Genomic DNA, 23,191 nt, shown 5'->3' with positions numbered 1-23,191 from the left:
TGTATTTATTTTTGAGATATTTATATTCATTGTATTATGATGAAAAATACTGTATCGTTGTAAGATGATCCCTGGATGAATAAATAAATAAATAAACAACTACTACAACTAGTTTCTGAAAATACATAGTGCGAATATGAACCATATGGTCGCACATCAGTGCGTGTATTGAACCTATCGAGCGTTCATCGCTGTTTATGTTTGAGGTATCTCACGGCGAATCTCTCTACCAACGCTAAAGAAATTACTTTGCTGACACACGGTTAATGCCATACTCGGGTGTTCTGCTTTTCGCGACAACAATTGTGCACAAAGATTTTGTGCTTTTGTATTTATGTGTGACATTTGGTAAAACATTTGACTGTCATTCGAGCGAATTAAATATATGACCATTCACGAATGCCGTGTCTTGGGAAACTTCTGTTTTTCTGCTACATGTTTCGATGTGTTGTTCATTGTGGATGTACATTCTATACTTCACAAATTGTTGAGTTTGTGTTCACATGCCCAGCATGTAGCATAATTTACAAATAAGGAAAACATACATTAGCAGAGCTGATGGCAGATTAAAAAGACTGACAAAAAACAAACAAATTAGCCAAATTTGTATTTTCCATCATTAAAGTTCTGGCGTTTATTTTTCCATCATGCGTAACAATGACTATCGTACAGAGTGTACACAATGCTAATGATGTTGCTGGAACGCAATCTCGTGTATAAAAAATGTTTTAAGTGTTTAACTTTGTCCTCATTCAGATGTCGCTATCAGTGAGTTGTCCTGCTGTAATATTTTTTCCGTCACACCATGCAATGTAATACACAGAAGTTACAGATTGCTTCCACAAACTATTAAATGCCTCGGTTATTTGAAGACCTCCTTCAAAGAAGGTTGCGTATCACTTTTTTGGCAATGTTCAGTTTTCATTGTAATAAACTGGTAAAACACACGAGACATGCTACCATATCAACTATCTTCCTTTCTGTTTACAAGTTGAGCTATTTGTAGTTTTAAAATTGACCAAACTGGAAGAACGTTGTATATAAGTGAAAGCCGCGGACATGGCAGATGATACTTTCAATCGAAAGTATATTATATAGGTAAATAAAAGTATAAGAAAGAAAACAGATCCACCAAATTGGAAGCAGAATGTCAAGAAAAGTAGGAGTACCAGTGGAAATTCTTATATTTCTACAGCTGATGAAAACGTGCGTGAATAAACTACATCAAAAGTGTTACATATGAGAACGTTATATGTCATCCTAACGCAAAAATTGTACACTAGAACACTTTATTTGGTGTGGCCGTAGGTTTGGCAAAACCACTGGCCAATGATACTTTTGTGCAACTGCCTTGTTTTGACAGGACATTTTATAACAATAGATCATGAGTTTATTGTTTCGAGGCATAGCTTTCTGCCTTAAGACCGTACTTTCGAATTAATAGGAGAAAAAGAAGATCAATGGATGTCATGATTACCTATGAATGTAAGTATGTAATATCTGAATCTTGTTTAAGTCCACCTTCTTTTACAAAGAAAGTGAGTCAGAATGACTTTGCTGCAGTCATTGTTCTTGAAGGATTTATGAAGTCTGACCCCCGACTTGAATGTGACTAATTATATGGTTGAATATCATTGCAGATGATCCTGTGTATCTGCGTCTTAGTCATAATGTCATTCAGCCTTGGCTAAAAATGAAAGAGAAAGTCGAGTTAACATGCTTATATCTGCTATGAGGTTTCTTTTGTTATACAAAAAGCTTCTTCCTCTATCGGTAAACAAAATGTGGGACGTATGTAAATATCTTGTATATATATGATATATGTAAATATCTTGATGCACAATACATGAAATTTTATGTGAATTTACCTTCTGAGTGAACAGTCCAATTTATTTTTCCTCTGTTTAACATTTCTTGCTTGTTTCTTGTCCTTTGTAGAACTAGCTCTTTCTTGGATTAAATTTAATTAAATAAATAATTGTATTATTTCAGTATGTCCGAGAATATACTCTGTTAATACTTTTCATTATTTTTCCCACTGTATCAGAAAATTGATATTTTTTTGGTGTACAACGTTATTTCACAATGTGCGGTTACAGGATATGCAACGATCTTACACGGAAAGCTACGTAAAAGTTAAGAAGATAACTTCCTACGTATTGTAAAACACGCTAAATACAAGTCGCCGTACATACTGAATGACTTGACCATACATAATGAAACATATAAAGTAATAGTGTCAAAAGAAAACAAAAATTAATCTTACTTTCTAAGCACATGGCGCATTTAAATTCATTGAAGTAGAATATGAATTACCGACATTTAAATGTTGTTATAACACTACAATGTAATTATAAAAATGTAGACATCCCTGGTGGGGATCGAACCCACGACCTTTGGATTAGAAGTCCAACGCGCTATCCACTGCGCTACAGGGACTGTTGAGAGTAATCGGTATGCATTGGGTATATACTGTAGACATCAGTCTGTTGTTTCATGGGATAAGGAACAGTATTATTAATATAAAACCTGCGATTTACAGCTGTTCACTTGCTCTTGTCCATTATTCCATTTGTACGCGTGCCCCGTAACTGCCCGCAGGATGAATAGGTGGCGTGGCAATACGCTCACGACCTGCCATCTAGTACTCGCTGAGAGAACTACATGGAGAGCGCCAAGCGGTAACTGGCGAACTACACACTAAGCTGCAATTTTGTGGTATGGCCAAACCTTCGTGAAAACGACTGCTATCCGCCTAAGTTGTTTGATCCGTTAGTCATTACTCTGGCACAGTGCTTGTAACTCACAGAACGTCTGCAATAATTTATAGCCATTTTAGTTGACAGTGCTGTTTTTCTTGAAATACGCTGAAAGTATTGAGCGTGGTATTGCAACTTCCGTGGATTCGTTTCACATTATTTTCTTCATTCCATGAAACTGGAAATGATCTTCGCAGTTATGTTTGTATTAATACTGACTGAACTCTTCACATATAAGAAACTAACGTTATGAAGTCATTTGCCCGTAGTGAAACACGGGTTTCTGGACGAGCGTTGCCGTAGGCACTCATATTGTTCTCGACATTTTTCGTGCTGGGTTAGAGGGAGCGCAAGTAGTCTCGCACCCTGTTAACAATACATGTACCTAGGTTTCCTTGTAAGAACACGTCACTCACGGAGGCAGTGTCGTTGAAATGTTTTTAAATAGTGTAACTCTATATCTAGTGTCTCGTAACTGTACGCCCAACAAGGTCGACAGTGAAACGAAACACCACCCAGAAAAAAAAATAAATAAATAAATAAAATGCCCAGCAGCGCATCCTATGATCACGTGCTATTTAACGAAATGAGGATGTGGACGGAAACAGTTTCACAGCTTAGTGTGTCTCGCTGTAGTGTATAAGAGCTAAATGCTTTCATCACAGAGTTAACCTATTTTAGAATCCGTGTATTTAAAATTATGTTAATTGATTTCTGTCTCAACTATCAATACAACTTCTGCAAATACGAATTAACATAAGTAGTTTTCGCCTAAGGATTTCAGGTTATATTCAATTGGCTGGCTCTGAGCACTATGGGACTCAACTGCTGAGGTCATTAGTCCCCTAGAACTTAGAACTAGTTAAACCTAACTAACCTAAGGACATCACAAACATCCATGCCCGAGGCAGGATTCGAACCTGCGACCGTAGCGGTCTTGCGGTTCCAGACTGCAGCGCCTTTAACCGCACGGCCACTTCGGCCGGCTATATTCAATTGGCAACAGGTCACTTTAGATGAAGATTTTCTAAATATGTCCTTCGTACAGCAAAGAATAATGACTACTGGTACCTAAATCATTTATTGGCAAGTCTGCGCTTAAATAAACGGACGTAAAACACAAAAAAGGCACCGAACCCATTATACATACTCTGTCTGAAACGAAACGATTTTCCTCCTTTGATCGTAAACCTGTGTTGGAATATAACTAAATAATTTCTCTCTCTCTCCCTCTCTCTCTCTCTCTCTCTCTCTCTCTCTCCCACACACACACACACACACACAGAGAGAGAGAGAGAGAGCTAGAAATTCCGAACACTACAAACATCGCGCAGGGGTAGGTTTTGCCAAAGTGACATTACCTTATTTGAATTTCACTTGGAAAAGAAACGTCGTTAACAATGCTGAGGATTTCACGTTTTGGCAATAATTTCGTTGCAAACCACGCATAAAGGATTATTATCCGAAAACTAGCTCCTGCATTTCATTATGGATCACGATACACTACAGGAATTTCACCGAAAACAATTTCAAATAATTATTTTCTCGTTTTATTTATTTTTTCTAATTCATTCGCCGGACAGACAATTAGTAGCCGAATAAGGAAGACGTTGCTTCAGCATACATTGGAAAACGTAATCTTCTACGGACATGGGTGGATGAATGGAAAACAAAAAGGAACATGTTGATTGGGTTCCTACATGGGGCGCGGAGTGTTAAGCCACAACCCTACCCATTGCACCAGCGGTTAGGTTAAATTTGTATGCGATGAAGGGAACATGAGCTACCTCGAAAACTTTGACCGTCTTTTTCTCAGAAGCGTTGGAGTATCTGCGGATAAGCCGAGACAGTTGTTCAATTCCACTGAGCAAAGTTTCTGGGGAATCAGGTGATGGCACTTTCTGTGTTCTCCTCGTCAGATTACTGCTTCAAATAAGCCGCATAATTGTGACCCTGACGCAGCTGCTCAGCCTTATGTCTTTGTAGGTGGTGATGAGGTAAGCCACCGTCTTCCGACTCTAGCTCTCCGAAGGCCTATGTGAGAAGTCCAATGTAACTGTACGATCCAGTTTTGTGGATCGTAACCTGGTTGAGAAAGTATGAAGTTATTGTTCTTATGAAGTACTATAGGCTTAGGATTCGTCTTCTGATAGCATTTCGAGTGAAGGACGTGGTTCTGATACAGAAAGGTATGCCCGCATCTCGTGGTCGTGCGGTAGCGTTCTCGCTTCCCACGCCCGGGTTCCCGGGTTCGATTCCCGGCGGGGTCAGGGATTTTCTCTGCCTCGTGATGGGTGGGTGTTGTGTGCTGTCCTTAGGTTAGTTGGGTTTAAGTAGTTCTAAGTTCTAGGGGACTCATGACCATAGATGTTAAGTCCCATAGTGCTCAGAGCCATTTGAAACATTTTTAGAAAGGTATACTGACTTTTAATTTCGACAGCTGATTCAAGTTCCCAAAAATTGACTGGGGCAAATTCGAGCCGAATTGTTCCTGTATGTAGTAATTTAGGTGGTTTTCAAAATACGTTTTAGCCGGCCGGAGTGGCCGAGCGGTTCTAGTCGCTACAGTCTGGAACCGCGCGACTGCTACGGTCGCAGGTTCGAATCCTGCCTCGGGCATGAATGTGTGTGATGTCCTTAGGTTAGTTAGGTTTAAGTAGTTCTAAGTTCTAGGGGACTGATGACCTCAGAAGTTAAGTCCCATAGTGCTCAGAGCCATTTTTGAACCAAAATACGTTTTATCGTTGACGCCTTCGAAGAAGACGGAAGAGAGTAACATAGACACAACCTACCTTCCCCTCCCTGCCCCACAGTTATTTCAGTATTTAACATGCCACAAAAACTTAGGGTTTATTTAATTCTTTTTTGTTACAGAATATGGCTAATTATAGACCGCTTAGAAACTAAGCCACAGGTACAATCTTCTTCTTCTTATCTTCTCAGAACTTCATCACGTGTTGGCTGACGGTCTGCCTCTGTTCATTTGGCAATACCCTCCTAGGTTGTGAATGTTGTTGCTGGACAGGAACCTTTGCAGTATTAATCAGTAGCCTGGAACGTTTCTTGTCCTGTATGGTGTCTTCTGTGATGTTAAGTTTTCTTAAGTCATTTCTTGTCTCTTTCAGCCATCCTGCGGTGTTTTTCAACTTGTTAATGAAATTAAAAGTTTTCTTCATTAGCTCTTTGTCATTCATTTTATAAATATGACTATCAACATTAATCTCCTCTTTCTTATTGTGTCTCTGATTGTTCCTATTTTTCTGTATAGAGCTTCATTTCTCCTCTTCGTCTAGTTGTTATCTTTGTTGTTTCGTGGTCCTAAAATATTTCTGAGTACTTTATTTTCTTTCTTTTCCAGTTCTTCTTGTTCACGCCTTTTATTCAGTTAGGCATGCAGCTCGGGAAAGTGCTTCCGGTTTAATTACTATTGATACTGCAAAGGTCAATCTCCGCGGCCGGGCGACCACGTGGCCTGCAGCTTGGGGCATTGTTTGGTTTTTCGCCCATTATGCGAAAACTGTGTAACTTAAGGTGAAGAGCGATGCGGCAGTGGATTGTGGTCAGCAATATGCACCTTCTGAAGGATCGATCTTTATTTCAAGTCACGAGACGCAAAAGTTATAGTAATCTCAAAATCGATTAATATCACGAATACTGAAAGACTAACAAAAATAGTAAATAATAACTCACAGGGACGAGCGAGCACTCATTAGAAACCTTTCGTCATAGCGGATCGAGTGCTTAGTCATATGTTAAGATTCATAAATAATTAAGCCCGTAAAGAGCAATAAACAAAATTTGAGGGGAAATTGTTTATAAAATTCAATAGAAAATTCGTGACGTAAAGATCGGCACTATATAATATTTTGGGTGGCATCACACATATTTTAAACTAGTTAAGTTATACTATACACTTAACTTGCAATAGTTTTCATTGTTTGCAAGTTATTATTAACATTTATCGCCCATAATTAATTAATTATTATAGATATGAAGATTTTGAGCAGCGCAATGTGGAGATCGCTATAGATTACGTATAAAAACGGTGCTATGTGCAGTTCTGTGTTAAAACTTTGCAGCACAGTTGTAAACAAACAAATTTGCGCTAAGTGGCGATACTTTGCAAAAACTAAAACTTGATTTACGGGCGATAGAATAATCGTAGAAATTAATGTAAAGTAGTGAATGAGATGTACTTTTTAGCGCGGTTCCGATGGTGTACTTATTTCGGTCGAGGGATGTATGTATCAAAATTTGTTACATTAACTGGTGAGATTGGGGGGTTGACGTCCGAGCCTATATAAGCGAGCGGCCATCTTGGCCAGTGGTCAGCGAGGGGACCGTGCTTGGGAGAGGACGCAGACCGCGCTCTGCGCCCCGCCGCTGCTGGTGCTGCTGCTGCTGCTGCTGTTGCCGCCGCCGCCGCCGCTGCCGCTGCCGTGCTGGTAGTTCCAGCCTGGCCGCTAGAGAGTGCGCGCTGCGACTGCCGCGCGCGCCGCTGCTGCCGGCCGCTCTCCGCTACCAGTCGCCGCACGACTGCGGGAGGGTGTATAACGTCATGCTGCCGTCGGCCCGGTAGACCCTGGGCTGCCAGACGGAACGCGTCAACTCGAAGAACCTCGAAAAAAGCAAATTGTCAGCTCCGGCTACACACTCGGAAAAGCGAAATTGTCGAGGTCAGGACGAGACATCTGGACAGCCAGATTTAGGGTCTGTTAGATAGCGAATCTGGCGAGCCAGGGCCCTGACTGCGGTCAGACAAGCCCGCGTTCGTCGAGGCAAAGGAACAGTATAGGGTTCAGGCCTATTTTCCCGCGATCAGGCACAGTTAGGTGAACAACCCCCCCCCCCTCCAACTACATGTCTTTACACTAACGACATGTCCTCCAAGACCAAGAAAGCCAAAACCAAGGGCGCGAAACTTCCGGCGCCAACCACCCAAGCCGAAATCATCGGCGATACCAACGTCCGCCCTATTGGAAGGGACGAAGCCGACGAAGATCCAGCCCCACCCATTCTTTCACCCATACCGGGCGTAAGAAGAGCATCCTACGCAGAAGTTGCCAGCAACGATGCATCCCACCCACTAGAAGACATGCCTCCACTGTCTCCCATGAAAAACCTAACCGCACCCCCACAACCAGAGGACTCCAATAACAACCCACCTACACCACCCAGGTCAAAACCATCTCCAACCGCCAGCAAGGATCCCACCAGCGTCATGCTGTACGATCTCCCAAAAGGCACCTCCAGAACCAAAGTAGCCTCCGAGCTGAAAAAGACAGCTCTGGGTGGTGAAATCACCGTCATCATGACGAGAAAAGGTGAGGCAATTATAAAAAGCCCTCGCGCCGACCTAAAGGAGTATCTGGAGCAAAGATTCCTGATTAACAGCTTCCCAGGGGCCCACTTAAAACTTCTTCCTCCACGCAGACCGAGCCAACCTAGACCACCCAGGGAACCAAGGTCCCCAATTCTAACGGTTGTCATCAAAAACGTCGAGGACGATGTCTCTGGCGCCGAGATCGCTGAAGAACTGAAGCAGCAAGGCTACTCAGTTATCAAGGCGACCAGAGTAATCGGCCGAAGCGACAACAAACCAACAAGTATGATCCGTGTGTTCACACACGATCAATACACCCATGATGATCTGCTCCTCCACCACTTCCGTTTCAATTACTACGTGTATACGGTTGAACCATCAAGGCCAAAAGCAGCTCAACCGACCCAGTGCACTCGCTGTTACGAGTTTGATCACCCCACGGACGCCTATAAGAAACCACCTAAATGCAGCAAATGCGCCGGTCCCCACCTAGCAAAAGATTGCATAGCGGAGGAAGCTAAATGTGCCAACTGTGGGGACAATCACCCCTCAGTCTCACACTCATGCCCCCAACGGCCAAAGCAGCCGCTGTCCCTTGAAACAACTGAGCCGATCAAATGCGTAGATGCCCCCAAAATAGAAGAGCCAATGACCAACGGCCCAGAAACCTCGGATGAAGAGCCAATCCATGTGGAGGATGTGGTGCGAGCGATAACAACTGCTCTACACAACATCCTCCCAGATAGACGCGACATCATAACGAAAGCCATGGCCACAGTCACTGAACAATTCTTTGGCAGAAAAATGGTCGTAAGCGTCACAAACAACGAGTCGCATATACTCTTCACTAAAATCTACCGTAATGCGACGCCCTTAGCCCCCACCAGCCTAGGGTCGGTTAGACAAGATGGCGACTAGCACAAGAACCGCACCAGCCACTGTGGCTGTCGTGAATGCCTGTGGGTTTAACAGGAAGCAACCCCTTATACAAAGCCTGGTGGACGAAGAAAGGGTGGATATACTAGGAATCACAGAGGTCAGAGCAGGCCAGCAGATCCAACAATTAAATAACATGATCTGCCACAGATCGCAACAAACCGATCCGAGCATTGGAGGAGCCGCAATCTTTCACCACAAGGACGTCCCAGCAGTGCGCCTAGAACTCCCGCAGAACTTCCAGCACCTGCACGTGGTGGCAATAGAAATAGACTCCCCAAAAATGGGCACAATAACTGTAGCTACCATATACTGCCCCCCCTCACCATCACCTCCCAGAAGACCTCATGAGACACCTAATACCACGCGGTAATTGCGTCATAATGGGCGACTTTAACGCCAGAAGCCGAGCCTTTGGAGACAGACTTACGACAACAAAAGGCAGAGCTCTGGAAGACCTCATAGACGATTCACCCCTAGTCTGGCTTCAAAACGACACCCCTACCCTTATTAACCATGTCGGCTCTTCCATTCCGGACCACATCTTCTGCAGTGACACCCTGGCGATACACTGCACCGCCTGCAGAGTTGGCCCAAGCATAGGGAGTGACGACATCCCCCTTCTCTTCGACACCACGGCACTCGGCCCCAAAAAATACACCCCAGGACCCCCAAAGAGCATCAGGCTCTACAAGAAAACAAACTGGGAAAAATTCGCCAACATCCTGCACGAAAAACTCCCAACCGCAAACATCAGCTCAGCAGCCGAATTAGACAATTACAATGAGCAAATAGTCGCAGCATACGACCTGGCCATAAAAGAAGCCGTCCCCACCAGAACAATCCGTAATAGAACAGAGACAATTCCACAAAGCATCCTCTCCACAATAAAACTCAAAAGACAATTATTACGGCAATATAAGAGGACAGGCGACCCCACCTTAAAAACGGAGTGGAATAGACTGAACACCACAGTCAAAGAGAACCTTAAACGATGGAGGGCGGAATGTTGGCGGAAAGAATGCAACAAGCTTAACCCCAGGGAACTGGCCAAATTTTGGAAGACGTTCAAACAGATAACAGGAGCCCCGGGTAACAATTCCCCCAGTGCTGCTCTCGTTACCCCACAAGGCATCACAGCTGACGACCACCATAAAGCGCAAGTGTTTAGTGAGGTCCTAAAAGAAATCCACAGTCACCCCACTGACCCTCTATTTGACGACACTTTCGCAGAAGAAATAGAAGAAGGTCTGGAGGACTTACTCAACACCCAGACAGCCCTCACAGAGGAACAGGCAAAACTCCTGATGCCAATTTCCGAAGAAGAAATTACACTAGCCCTCTTATCCGGCAAACAAAATACTGCACCTGGCAGGGACAAAATCACCAGAAAAATGCTCTCGGCCACGCCTCACCACATGCTCCTTCCAACTCTAAGCCGTCTTTACAACACTGCGCTCAGTCTACGGATAGTGCCAAAGCAATGGAAAAACGCAAACGTTATCATGATACACAAGCCTGGAAAGCCGATTAATAAACCTACTTCATATCGCCCAATCTCGCTTCTACCAGTAATAGGCAAAACATTTGAATCCATTCTAAATAACAGGACCCACAAATTCATAAACAAATTAAAGATCCTCCCTCTAGAACAAGCCGGCTTTAGACAGGAACACTCAACCATGGACCCTATCATCAGACTAGTCAGCACAACTACAGAAGCCCTAAACAGAGGTGACTGCGTAATGGCACTGTTCCTAGACATCGAGCGAGCTTTCGATAAGGTGTGGCACTGCGGGCTGGCGTATAAAATGACCAAGCAAAACTTCCCACCTCACTATGTACGCCTCATTCTCGACATAATTACCAATAGAACAGTATCGGTCGGTAACCAACTCACCAAAAAATTCTCTCCTGCTGCTGGAGTAGCTCAAGGTGCTGTCCTCTCACCCACGCTCTACGGCTTATACACCGCCGACATCCCTCGCCCCAACAAGTGGAACGAACACTTCGCCCTCTACGCGGACGACACCGCCTACTGGTGCACGGCGCACTCGGTAGAGGAAGCGAAGAATGTAATAGCTTCCTACACACCCCAGCTAGAACAGTGGATGGCCAAATGGCGCATCAAACCCAATCCAACAAAGAGCCAGCTGCTACTTTTCAGACACCGCAACCAAACGCAAAGTGCCAGACTAAAACAAGACGACCTCCACATAGCCCTATGGCAAAAGAGAGTCAACCCTGCCCAGAGTGCAAAATATCTAGGGATGACTCTCGACTCTACTCTATCATGGAAGCACCACACCGAAAACATCATCAGCAAATGTAAACAAAGAATGAACCTTGTGAAGCTAATCAGCTCAAAATTCGGGGGCGCCAGCCCAGATGCAGTGCTACACACTTACAGAACATTTGTGGGACCTATCCTAGAGTACGGTGCCTGTCTGTGGACAGCCTCCAGGGCGCAGTATGAAAGAGTTGCCGCATTTGACCGCCACAACTTGAGACGAGCGGTTAAGCTGCACTACACAACCTCCAACGACTTAGTCTACGCGGGCACAAACACCTGCCCAATATTAGACAAGATCACTCCTGAGGTAGCCAATTACGGCCGGAACAGAGTGAGAATGGATGGGATAATGAAAGACGTAATATGCAACCCAATTCACGAATACAGGATCACCCTATTTAGATACCCTTACCCCCCCAGACTTCATTGCCCATGCAATTCAACGAACATACCCGAACAACAAAGATCTCATAGATAAAATCAGAAAAAGAAGAGTGTACTAAATACAGTGAAGTGAAGTGGCCCATTATCTCCCTCCAACTCTCTCCAACCACCCCAGTGAAGTGAAGTGCAACGACCCACCACAAACCGTCGAACTCATACTCATAATAAGTTAGAACAAGTTAGGAATAGAATCCCTAAAGTAGAGCAGTATGTTAGACGATATAAATAACTCTAGAACAAATACTCTAAACAGAGATGAAACAATCTTCCAATAGAACAGTAGTTAAGATAAAAACCTAGCATAATAAACTCATTTCAACACACGATAACCCAACGACATCCCGACTGGGGTTTTGGTGGTTTCCCCCAGTTGTAAGGCGAATGCTGGGATGTGGAATTCCACCACTTAGACATAAGAAAACTGACAACTAAATGGCATGAGCCAAAACATACATAAAATCCAAGCAGGCAGGTTTCCCCACTGAAACTAATAAACAGTGTCCCAACAGCATCAAACAACCCCAGGCTGAGAAGGACCCGAGTCCTCAGCAGCCGCCACTACCTGAAAGGGTCCGCCACTACCTGAAAGGGTATGGCATTCCTAAAATAAATAAAAAAAAATAATAATAATAATAAAAAAAATCGTTGGTCAGTCGTTTCGGAGGGTGGGTGGCGAGCAAGCCCCACTTGAGGGTGGCCCATGTTGTCGTTTGAGAATTTTTTTTCGCGCCGATTTATTTCAACAAAGAGAATTGTTTAATAGTGCAAGTGTGCAAACATATATTTGGTGAACTGGAAGTGCTACGATTATTTGTGTAAGTGCGATTTACGAGGTATACATCGTCGTAAGTGAACATGTGGCGCTGGCCAGAGTGGCCGAGCGGTTCTAGGCGCTACAGTCTGGAACCGCGAGACCGCTACGATCGCAGGTCCGAATCCTGCCTTGGGCATGGATGTGTGTGAGTCCTTAGGTTAGTTAGGTTGAAGTAGTTCTAAGTTCTAGGGGACTGATGACCTCAGAAGTTATGTCCCATAGTGCTCAGAGCCATCTGAACATGTGGCGAACTGTGATTTCGCGCGAAAACTGTTAGAGCAAAGAGGACAGTGGTACTTGTGATTCTCTTCGAATTGATTGAATAACTTTCGATTATAGCAGCCTACATTACTGCTATTGGGGGCTCGGAGTCAAATTATTATTAAAGGAAAACTGTAAACCGTCTCGCCAGTGATAATTTCATTTTGTGAAAGAAAAGGACAGCGCCAATAAATTGAACTCTGTCGTGAAAAACCGATTGTAATATAATAATCGCCTAATTCTTGTTCCCTAGAATAAACTGTAGTTATGTCTGAGTGAATAATTAATTCAAAACTATAACAAATGCGTGGGTGTGGAAGTGTACTAACGCACCAAGTGTGGAAATCATCCCCAGAGACTCACCTGAGGGCCAAAATTTGTAATAACATTTTTTAACCAACATTTGTATATGCACATTCGTGTGAAAACGCTGCAACCGCACTTCTTCTTTATTATTTACCGCCCCTTTGCATTGTTCAACGCTAGTGGGCGCAAGCCTATGGAGCGCTGGAGCAAGTGTGGCTAGGCGACTGGTATGTGCGAGTCCAGGAACAAAGACGAGCAGCGTCGCTAGAAATGGGTAAATACCAAAGCTGGGAATTTGAACGGCTGTTGCTATGTGGCCTTTGTGCAGGAGGTGCACCACAAATGGCGGAGTGTCAGACAAGCTGAAAGATGCGGTCTTACAGCTCCTTGAGAATCTATAATAATGTACAATCAAGTATTAAAGCAAATTTGAATAAATTTGAAGACCCGGCGTAAAAAAAGTGGTAAGTCCGTTTAAATAGAAAATGAGTTTATGGCAAATTTTGACGAACTGCCGTCGGTAATACAACGCAGTGAAAATTACTTTCAACTAACGTGGCAAGGTACCGAGGTACAAAGTGTTTTACTTTTAGTGATAACGGAAAGAATGTTATAAGTAGATCTTCTCACGGAGAGAGTAGAGCAAGTGCAAGGTTTGCTTCAACTATCTGCAGTACATCCGTTAGGTCAGTTGAACTGCGGCTGCAAACATGATTGGTTGAGTTTTTTACCCTACGTTATTTCCTTATAATAATAGTTTTCAGTGTGAAGTGTGATAGTAGTGTGGTCCTCTTAGAATATTTAAGAGGTGTGGATCATCACAAGATGAAGGTGAGAAGCCATCTGTTAATCAGCGACTAAAAAGAGAAAATGTTATGACAGAACGGATAACGTTTGTAGAGACCTTAGGGCAATGACTCATGAGTTAAGCAGTGACTGCAAATGCTCATCGTTGGAGTGTTCGGAACAAACCAAACGCCACGAAAGAGAACAGCTTATCAAGAAATTTAATTTGTCAGGTGAGCAGAATGACAAATCTTCCGATTTAACCAGATTAATTTCTGTGACAGTAATTGCTCGTAGAAGGCCTAGGCATGATGATTCCAATACTAGAGATTAATACACTGTAAGAATAAAACGATATGATACCGTGAGTGAAATTCCTGTCTGTCAAAAGATCTCCACTGTTGTGCGAGGAATTATCATTTTACAGCTTCAAAATTCATCAAATATCTAACAGTTATCCAATATTTTATTCTTACACTCAAGATTTGGGGAATAAAGGAGCGAAAGAAGTTATTAGAATTCTGAATTTTTTACACTATTATGTGAGTTAAATCCTTGATCCAAAAGTTAGGGTTCTTGTACTAATCTGTGGTTCCTCTTCAGGACAGTATAAGAACTGTCCTGTGCTTATATACCGTCACAATCTCATTCTTTCCATTAAGAGATTAGCTAGTGTCAAAATAGTATTACCGATAAGAGGACACTCTTACCTAGAATGTGATAAAAACTTTGGTCTGATAAAAAGAAAGTTTTGGGAGAGTTGCTAAAAGACAGGGCTTCCTGCTTCTGAAACCGCAACATTGAATCCAAGGCCTTACAAAGTCATTCATGCTCAACAAGAAAGTATACGAGATTGAACGACCTCTTTAAAAGCATGCTACAAACCGAAGTGTTCTTTCGAGACTCAACAGCTCAGGGAAGATCTGGTTGCGAAGAAAGATAAGCTTCTCAAATCCAGGATTACTTACAATGGAGCCTGAACAAGAGTACTTTTGGATCATTCTGTTGGTCGACAACCACACTTCGAGCCTGAGTATCAACAGCACTGTCCTCACGAATTCTTGCGGTCTCATAGAGCATATAACGGTAAGTATTTTGTAATATGAAACTTTCTGAAACGTAAATCACGATTGTTTTGCAAATAACTAATTCTGGGGGTATATTTTCTGAGCTCCTGCCAATACTTTATGAAAAATATCCAGACTTCCAAGAACTTAAACAGTTTTGTGGTTAAGACGTAAGAAATTTCTATTCTAGTTTACCATATAACGAACTAAAATCCAAGACTAATAAAAAGAAACTTCCAGAGCTAAACAACACAAAGAAGGGACGAAAGCTTACCAAACGTGATGGATTTACAACGTTCTTCGCGTGGTAAAGGCTTACTTCCTCTGCATTTATTGTCTTTTGTCATATAATTATCTTGAAAGTTTAAATCTCCTTCCCTGAGAAATGTACAAAATGTTACTCGCCCTTTTTTTTTCCCTTGGGCTATTCATTTGTCATCTCTGAAAAATGAGGCACATGCAATGACGCAATAATATTTTCAATGTCTTTAAAACTATGGAAGTTAATATTTTACAGTGAATAAACATATCGAAAATTAATTAATAACTTTTAAACACTTCATGTGATTTCAACAAACAATTGCTCAGATGATAGCATTGCACAATAGCTATAATCCCTGAAAGCACTTATCTGTATCTATTTTCTTTATTGACTTATCACGTCTTTTATATCTTTCTCATGCAAATATTTGTCAGAAGATCGTATTCTCCAAAATTACACAACAAATGAATACAGCATGAATACCTCACACGCAGTAGTACTTTAATCAACATTTTACTATTTTGCCAGTCTTTATCCAAATGTTAATTACAAGTGCTATTAAAAATCTGTGCTAATTTAAAAGTGGCGAATCACGTGTGTTAGTGGACGCCACAACTGAATAGAGAACCAAAAGATGCTCCTGTCAAAAAGGCATAAATAATTGTTTAAACAGCAATTAACGACAATTCGTTGTCATTTAACGTGAATCCACTTCCACTAGAATACTTACTTATTTATTCATGAACAAAACTTTATTTAAAATTATTGTGAACGATGAAGAGTGTGACCGAATATTTGTAACATTTTCTTATTTAAATGTTGTAATGTATTAGTTTTGTCCAGGAAGTGGTCAAATTCATTCAAATCATGTCTGTAGAACTTAATAACGATGTATTTGTGAGTGAAGAGCTTAAGGGAGTGATTCTGAACACTTGGAATGTTCGTGATGGAACAAGGCAGATATGCCTGTGGTATCGGGTAATATTTGATCGAGTGGATGAGAGATTCTGGGTGACGAATGGCTGCTTTGAGACTTTAACTTTTGAGGATACATTTTTTTTGTTTGTGCTTGATGGAGGCAGACCTGCATGTAGTAACTAGTTGTTGTATTCAGTCGAGTCGGTTACAGACTATGCGTGATGAACAGCCGCTACAATACATTAACTTCTGAAACGACTTTATATTTCGAGAGGCTGAATGTGTTCCAGACTAGGACTCTAACTTTCTTCTCTTGTATTGCAGAACTGATAATGGAAGGAATATGAGTTTCTACTCGTTATTTCACATGTATTAATTTGTAAACCATCATATTGAATTCTCAACTGGTTTGATCTGGTGAATATTTCGTGTATTGTGATTACCACAGTGATTTAGTTTTCGCGTATCTTTGATGACTGTTTAGTTTGGGGATTTTGTCACCTTTCTCGTAACTCTCTCAACATAACTTTATTGCATTAAAAAAATGGCATTTCAGTCATTGATCGCTATTTTTTATTTTCAGTGACCGGTTTCAGGCTAGCTGCCCATCTTCAGATCATATACTGCAGTTACAGAGTAACTTGTCAGTACAGAACTATCGGTTCACTGTCACTGTTATGACAGTGAACCGATAGTTCTGTACTGACAAGTTACTCTGTAATTGCAGTATATGATCTGAAGATAGGCAGCTAGCCTGAAACCAGTCACTGAAAACAAAAAATAGCGATCAAAGACCGAAATGCCATATTTTTATTTAAAGAACGACCGCGGCAATCCCATTAAGACAATCATGTCTAGTTTTGATTTACTGCATTTGTATTTTAGCTCAATGTCCTTTCTTGAATATTATTCAACATAATTCTCCGTTATCTTCCTCAATGACAGACATTAAAGTAGAACCCATGCAATTGAATTATTCATTTAACTTTTATTTTGTATTTCCGTGTATTTTATAGCTCGGCACATCATTTTTGCTTTTTTGAATTCGAACGTATGTCCCTGACTGAGGATGTGTTCTGTCACACCTGTTTGTCTTTATGCTCCAACGTACGCATCTAACGTGTTTCCGGTAGCGCAGCGATATGCAGCGATGTTTTCCTGAGGTACTGGCGGCCACACTCACAAGGGATACAATGTATACCACATATTTGTAGTTGCAATTTGTCCTTCACTGAGTCAAACAAATCTTTCGCTTTTTTTTTTTTGTGGTTATCGAAAGATACATCAACAAAAGCAAATCGAGGATAATGGAATGTAGTCGAATTAAGTCGGGTGATGCTGAGGGAATTAGAGTAGGAAATGAGACACTTAAAGTAGTAAAGGAGTTTTGCTATTTGGGGTTCAAAATAACTGATGATGGTCGAAGTAGAGAGGATATAAAATGTAGACTGGCAATGGTAAGGAAAGCGTTTCTGAAGAAGAGAAATTTGTTAATATCGAGTGTAGATTTAAGTGTCAGGAAGTCATTTCTGAAAGTATTTGTATCGAGTGTAGCCATGTATGGAAGTGAAACATGGACGATAAATAGTTTGGACAAGAAGAGAATAGAAGCTTTCGAAATGTGGTGCTACAGAAGAATGCTGAAGATTAGATGGGTAGATCACATAACTAATGAGGAAGTATTGAATAGGATTGGGGAGAAGTTTGTGGCACAACTTGACCAGAAGAAGGGATCGGTTGGTAGGACATGTTCTGAGGCATCAAGGGATCACCAATTTAGTATTGGAGGGCAGCGTGGAGGGTAAAAATCGTAGAGGGAGACCAAGAGATGAATACACTAAGCAGATTCAGAAGGATGTAGGCTGCAGTAGGTACTGGGAGATGAAGAAGCTTGCACAGGATAGAGTAGCATGGAGAGCTGCATCAAACCAGTCTCAGGACTGAAGACCACAACAACAACAACATCGAAAGATGGTCCCGATGTTGTTTTCTCCAAGGATTCTTGCAATTCTGACTGAGTGAGGCCCAGAGGGGGCGGGGGGGTATCACAGGTATCACGTGTCCTGTTAACTAGCGTCGTTAGAATGGTGTACCGCTGCACTTGATGGTGACAGTTCGATGTATGAAGATATCAATGTGTGTGCGTCTTTTTTCTGTAGACTGCATGTCCTGGGCTTTTATTTTTATAAGAATATCCAAAAATGGAAGACATCCGTTGTTTTGTAGCTCCATCGTGAACTGTATGTTTTGAAGGATGCTGTTCAGTTGGTCCAGGTACTCATTCAGAACCTCTTTCCCATGTTCCCACACAAAGATTGTGTCATCCACGTAACGAAAGAAGTGTTTAGTTTTGAGCCATGCCAGGTGTTAACGCGAGCTCTCCAAAATGTTCTGTTTATTGATTGTCAATCCCAAGTGCATGTTGCGGGAAAATGACTACGCCATAAACTTGCTGAAAAATTACCCACCAGATTTGAAACAGAGTGTGGTGAGTACATGTTCAGATACACTGAGGTGACAAAACACATGGGATACCTCCTAATATCGTGCCAGATCTCGTTTACCCCAGCGTAGTACAGCAACTCGACATGGCATGGACTCAACTAGTAGTTGGAATTCCCCTGAGAAATATTGAGCCAGCTGCCTCTATAGCCATCCATAATTGCGAAAGTGTTGCCGCTACAGGTTTTTGCACATTAACTGATCTCACTATTACGCCTCATAAAGGGTCGATGGGATTTATGGGATATATGATTCGCTCGAATTGTCCAGAATGTAGTGACATGGTGCATTGTCATCCTTAAAATTTCCATCATTGTTTGCTAACATGAAGTCCTAGAGTGGCTGCAAATGGTTACTGATAGTAGTAGTACAAAGTTCATATGGTACCACTCTCCAGTGTTGCCAAATTTATTCAAGATGCCGGATCGAAAATGGTGGCAATAGATACGGAAGTGTCGCAATGACATCATGGCGGGAAGTTCAAATTTTGGCGGAAAAGTAGATCAATTGAGCTACCTCCACTAACCTAACCCCCTCCCCTCCCCCTCCCCTCCCCATCCCCTCCCCCAGAAAATGGTGGGTAGTTCAAATTTTGGTGGAAAAAATTCACTTTGGCTACCTCCAATAACCTAAGAAAATGGCGGGAAAATGGGTCACTTGGGCTCCTCCACTAACCTAAGTCATCTGATCACGACCTCTTCCTAGGAATTGGTGGGGAAAGGACTCAGCATGTGCTGGGCTGCTGGACAGGATGGGTGTAAGTCTTTAATTTACGGGCAGTCTTCATTTAAACAATTTGAGGCAGTAGCTCCATCCAGTGTGTTCACCATGAGGTCAGGAGCCCAACTGACCTAGTACACAGTACTACCACCAGAGGACGCTGTCATCCCATGGTGGTTTGGGGGAAAATGGTGGGAAATGAACTCAGACTGTTCTGGGCTGCTGGATAGAGGAAGGAATGTACGCCATTTATTTCAGAACAGTTTATTTAGGGATGAATTTCATGTAGTTTATTTATTACAGTGATACAAAACACTTGCTCTGACATGCTTGGGGTCATAATACATTGCCTACAGATCTACAAACTACTCGTAAATTATTGAAGTCATGGAGTACACTGATGTGCAGACACGAAAACAAATAGTAAATTGTCAAAATAATGCATGTAAAACGCTCTGCAGGCACCCTCGCTAATTCTAAACTGTCCAAATAACGCAATAGACAGCATAAAGACATGCAATCTATTAGTAAATTACCGAAATACTGCTGTATAACGCTCTGCCAACACGCTCACAACGCTTAAACAGCCAAAAATAATGCAGTACACATACACTCATTACACAAAAAATGGTTCAAATGGCTCTGAGCACTATGGGACTCAACTGCTGTGGTCATTAGTCCCCTAGAACTTAGAACTACTTAAACCTAACTAACCTAAGGACATCACACACATCCATGCCCGAGGCAGGATTCGAACCTGCAACCGTAGCAGTCGCACGGTTCCGGACTGCGCGCCTAGAACCGCGAGACCACCGCGGCCGGCACTCATTACACATAAAAACAGCTTGCGAACTATTTTTAATTGTTACTTATCAGTGAACTGTCCCACACAAAGGTTCCAACACGCGCACGCACTGCCGCCACCGGAGAGACAAATGCAGGGGCACGAGCTATTGCTCTCAGACCACTGCTGCCTACAGCCAGGAGGTGAAAGTCACGTCTGTTTTTGGGTGTACAGTTAGAATTCTTCGAGTGTTATACCGACATCACAGATCTATGTAAATAAGAGCCTAGTCTCCCCTATGAACGAGCTATAGATATCTGTTGCAATGCTTCCAAGAATAGCACAGGGTGCATTCTCCCTAGCAATCCTAACGGGACATGCGAGACGTCTCCGGCCACATCCGTGTTTACTCAGCCACTACTTAAGCCTGCTGGTACAGCGCAGGCCTAATTGCCAAGCATGAGATGTTTGAGTAGCGACTCACCCTCGCAGGTGCAGCTAAATGGTTCTCAATGTTATACTGATGTCACATGTCTATGTAAATAACAGCCAAGTCTATCTCTTGGAAATAGTCTATGTAAATGGGAGCCAAGTCTATCTCTTGGAACTAGTAAAGTGCTGCAGAAATAACGATCACTTTTGTAGGAGCTTTCGTGATATCTCAGCTTATCTGCATGGAAATTCGTGCCCTAACAGGAGTTGTTTACGAAAATAGCCCAGAGTAACACCGACTGCATTCTTCCTGATGGTCCTAATTCTGGAAATCATTACGCCCTGCTTTCAACATGCGTCTCAGAAGCGGTAAATGTTCTCATCACTATGTAGAAGCTATGTCACGCGACTGATGCATCCTGACAGAACAGCGGGAAAAATGCTCAAATGACCTGCATCGCCTGCCGGGATGGCCAAGCGGTTCTAGGCGCTACAGTCTGGAACCACGGGACTGCTACGGTCGCAGGTTCGAATTCTGCCTCGGGCAAGGATGTGTGTGACGTCCTTAGGTTAGTTAGGTTTAAGTAGTTCTAAGTTCTAGGAGACTGATGACCCCAGAAGTTGAGTCCCATAGTGCTCAGAGCCATTTGACCCATTTTGACCTGCATCAACATCTGCCTCTCTAGAATGAATCATCAGTCTGCCATTAAATCGTACCTCGTTACAGCTCCATCTCAATCGATCGCCCCATCTACTCTTCAAATGGTTCAAATGGCTCTGAGCACTGTGGGACTTAATTTCTGAGGTCATCAGTCCCCTAGAACTTAGAACTACTTAAACCGAACTAACCTAAGTACATCACACACATCCATGCCCGAGGTAGGATTCGAACCTGCGACCGCAGCGGTAGCGCGGTTCCAGACTGTAGCGCCTAGAACCGTTCGGCCACTCCGGCCGGCCCCGTCTACTCTCTGTTATCCTTTAACGCAGATTATTGTAAGTTTAGAGGCAGATGGTACTCTGTTTTCCTGAAAAGCGTCGAATACAGTAGTCAACTTGCGTGTATCACAGTTACCTCAATAGACATACAGTAGAATGCTGCCTTGACGGGAAAAAAGTTACTGTTTCCCTTGTCCCCTTCGCTTCCGTGTCGACGTTTTCTCGGATTCCTCTTGCTGTCGCATACTCGTTCCCATGTACAAATTGTTCTGCGCCATCCCGAAGACACGCAAGTACTTTCTCAATTTCCCCGCATTTCGGTGTATATTCCCTCAATTTATATGTATTTTCCCGTCATTTTTCGCAATTCTATCGATTTTATGACAGTTCCACCAATGCGATCATGACGTAAACTCTCGTTCCATGTTCTAAAATTGCTTGTAAACGTAGTACAGCTGCTAACACCTAACGCAAATGCGCTATTTTTCTGATCGGGAGGCATTGTATAGCACTGTACTCGAATGAATCCAGTCGCTTCCGCCCCACATATTCCACATTTGAAGTGCATTTGCTCTGTTTTCTGTATGTCTGTGTATATCCATGTGTCGCGTATGTCTTCCAGGACCGGACCCTCCGGCTGGTGGACCCAACTTTGAACATCTGGTACTTATTTGTAAATATGAATATGAATATGAAGTGAAATTAGATTAATGCCATAGCTCAGGGTTAAATACTTCACTGCGCAACAGTTAGTGCAGTGCCATTTGGTATCAGATCGTGTAGCCTGGCAATCGGGATGGCAAGCATCACGGAACTTCCGAATTATATCGACGAATTCTGAGCAGTACTAGAGGGCATTGCCTCGAGAAAAATTGGACAAGCTATATAGTACGGTCACGTTACACGAATGCAGTGGCCATTAGCGTACAAATTAAGAAACAGGAGAGCTTCTGTAAAGTTTGGAAGGTAGGAGACGAGATACTGGCAGAAGTAAAGCTGTGAGAGCGGGCGTGAGTCCTGCTTCGGTAGCTCAGATGGTAGAGCACTTGCCCGCGAAAGGCAAAGGTCCCGAGTTCGAGTCTCGGTCGGGCACACAGTTTTAATCTGCCAGGAAGTTCCATATCAGCGCACACTCCGCTGCAGAGTGAAAATCTCATTCTGGAAACATCCCCCAGGCTGTGGCTAAGCCATGTCTCCGCAATATCCTTTCTTTCAGGAGTGCTAGTTCTGCAAGGTTCGCAGGAGAGCTTCTGTAAAGTTTTGGAAGGTAGGAGACGAGATACTGGCAGAAGTAAAGCTGTGAGACCGGGCGTGAGTCGTGCTTCGGTAGCTCAGATGGTAGAGCACTTGCCCGCGAAAGGCAAAGGTCCCGAGTTTGAGTCTCGGTCGGGCACACAGTTTTAATCTGCCAGGAAGTTCCATATCAGCGCACACTTCCGCTGCAGAGTGAAAATCTCATTCTGGAAACATCCCCCAGGCTGTGGCTAAGCCATGTCTCCGCAATATCCTTTCTTTCAGGAGTGCTAGTTCTGCAAGGTTCGCAGGAGAGCTTCTGTAAAGTTTTGGAAGGTAGGAGACGAGATACTGGCAGAAGTAAAGCTGTGAGACCGGGCGTGAGTCGTGCTTCGGTAGCTCAGATGGTAGA

At 42.9% G+C, this 23,191-nt stretch overlaps 1 non-coding gene across 1 annotated transcript; it reads right to left on the bottom strand.

The window, feature by feature from the left end:
- Positions 1–2,366: 2,366 nt before the first annotated feature.
- Positions 2,367–2,439, bottom strand: Trnar-ucu (transfer RNA arginine (anticodon UCU)). The gene has a single exon. It is a non-coding gene; the product is annotated as a tRNA-Arg (tRNA).
- Between the last annotated feature and the right edge of the window lie 20,752 nt (positions 2,440–23,191).

This window comes from Schistocerca nitens, chromosome 3, assembly GCF_023898315.1.
Source record: "Schistocerca nitens isolate TAMUIC-IGC-003100 chromosome 3, iqSchNite1.1, whole genome shotgun sequence".
In the NCBI taxonomy this organism is placed as follows: Eukaryota; Metazoa; Arthropoda; class Insecta; order Orthoptera; family Acrididae; genus Schistocerca; species Schistocerca nitens.
The sequence above is the reverse complement of the archived record's forward strand: the minus strand, read 5'-3'. Positions and strand labels throughout refer to the sequence as shown.